The sequence below is a fragment of the Tupaia chinensis genome, unplaced genomic scaffold (genome assembly GCF_000334495.1).
Source record: "Tupaia chinensis unplaced genomic scaffold, TupChi_1.0 Scaffold000067_1, whole genome shotgun sequence".
Classification (NCBI taxonomy): domain Eukaryota; kingdom Metazoa; phylum Chordata; class Mammalia; order Scandentia; family Tupaiidae; genus Tupaia; species Tupaia belangeri.
Genome location: NW_006159526.1, coordinates 4,376,604 through 4,378,527, shown reverse-complemented (window position 1 = coordinate 4,378,527; position 1,924 = coordinate 4,376,604). Strand labels below are relative to the sequence as shown.

General features: G+C 56.1%; 1 protein-coding gene across 2 annotated transcripts in view; it reads left to right on the top strand.

Annotated features, from left to right (window-relative positions):
- The first annotated feature begins 1,479 nt into the window (after positions 1-1,479).
- GNG8 (G protein subunit gamma 8) overlaps positions 1,480-1,924 on the top strand; it is a 1,406-nt gene continuing 961 nt past the window's right edge. The window contains exon 1 of one of the 2 annotated variants that reach the window (XM_006142103.3): positions 1,480-1,538. The gene's annotated coding sequence lies outside the window, so the exon portion shown is untranslated. Of the gene's footprint in view, positions 1,616-1,924 lie in introns of both variants that reach the window. The other variant, XM_027767253.1, reaches the window with a different exon arrangement.

Sequence of the window (1,924 nt, the reverse complement as noted above, 5' to 3'; positions counted from 1 at the left end):
TGTAGTGGGCCATATGGGAGTCCAGTGCCTTATCCACCATGCCACCTGCTGGCTTCCTAAATAATTATTTTTATGGGGACCAGCAGTTAGCGTAATGGCTATGTCGCTGGACTCCCATGTAGTCGACCGCGGTTCGAGTCCCAGACCCAGTGGCTTAAACTCACGCCGGGTGCGTGTGCATGCGTGCCCAAGGTCCCGAGAGGAGAATGGAGGAGAAGGGATTGTGGAGTGGCCATCCCCCCTTGGGGGTGATTTCCTGCTTTCTGTCTCTATGTCTCTGTCTGTCTGGCGAGTGCACGCACCCTATAGCAAAAACCTCTCCAAAAAAAAAAGAAAAAAAATAATTATTTTTTAAAATTTATTTATTTATTTTAATTTGACCAGGGTGGGACAGAGAGTGAGAGAAACTGAGAAAGGTAAGTCACCAGGTCTGCAACCCCAACAATGGAGAGTCCAGTGCCCTCGACCACCACGCCACCTGTCGGCCCCACGTTATTATTCTTTTTCAATTTGACCAGAGAAAGACAGAGAGAGAAAGGGAAAGTGGGAAGTCAATCCACCAGGTCCAGGACTCGAACTATGTATGGTTGGCCATGTGGGAATCTAGCGCCATTAACCACCACGCCACCTGTCGGCCCCAATAAAGTAATTCTTGAAAAATAAATAAATAAACCACATGCCAATGTGTCTGACTTTGTTTTCTTTTTAGGTTTTTGCCATAGGGCATGTGTGCTCGCTGGAGAGAGACGGAAAGCAAGAAATCACCCCTCGGGGGGATGGCCACGCTGCAATTTCTTCTCCATTCTCCTCTAGGGGTTTTGGTCATGCATGCACATGAACCGGCATGATTTTTAAGCCACCGGGTCTAGGACTCAAACCACGTAGTTGGCCAAGTGGGATCCAGTGCCTTAACCACCATGCCACCTGCCAGCCCATGTGTGACATTTTGAGAGACTATGACTCTGACACCTGCTGGTCCATTGACACTGAGATGGCTTCTGCAGTGGCATGAGGGCCCGGGGGCGGCATGCCACACGGTGAGGTGGGCAGACTGGGCCCCACTGAGACCAGTTGAGGCTGTGTGCCGAGCACAGTGGATCAGGAGCCGCAGACGGTGATACCGCGTGACACAGAGCTAACGTGCCTCTCTGTGAGGGACTGTGTCACGCAGAGGGTCATCACAGCGTGAGCGTGTGGGGCACACAGGAGAGGTTCGCGTGACTGTAGATAAATGCGACAGGGGACAGAGCACACCTTGAGACGCTGTCATTCCCAGTGAGTGCGAGAGATCCAGAGGAGAGACACACAGAGGGCAGGAGCGACAAGACACACAGACAGAAACAAAGAGGGGGACGGAGAGACGCGGGCACCTAGAGACAGACTCAGGGCAGGGGGAGGTGGGGATGGTGGCAGCGAGGAGGAGGGTCCTCAGGGGCTGCGCCCCGGGGGAGGGGGCGGGGCAGGGCTGGAGGTGGGGGACCCAGACCCTGCCTCCCAGCCGCCTCCACAGACGCCATCCCAGCCTGGAGCTGCAACAGGTAGGAGGCTCCGGTCCTGGTCCCCGAAGCCCTCGGTAGCCGCCGTCTGTCGTCTGTCGCCTGGGAGTGAGTGAGGAGTGAGTGAAAGACTACCTGTGCGTCTGTGCCCCTGGCTCTCCTCTGCTCCTCCATTTGCCCCCCTCTCCCTTCCTCGCTCCATCGCTCTCCCAGCCCCTCTACCGGTCTCTCTGCTCAGTCCTTCCCTCCCTGTCCCTCGGTGTCCCCTCTGTGTCCCCTTTCCCGCTCTGTGCCTCGTTTCTCTCGATTACTCCCTTCGATCACTCTGTCCCTTCTTCTACCTCCCCGCTGATCCCCCCGCACCTCACCGCTCCCCGTCTGTCCCCATCCCTGCCCAGTCTCCCTGTCACTTCTCGCCCTCTCCGTCC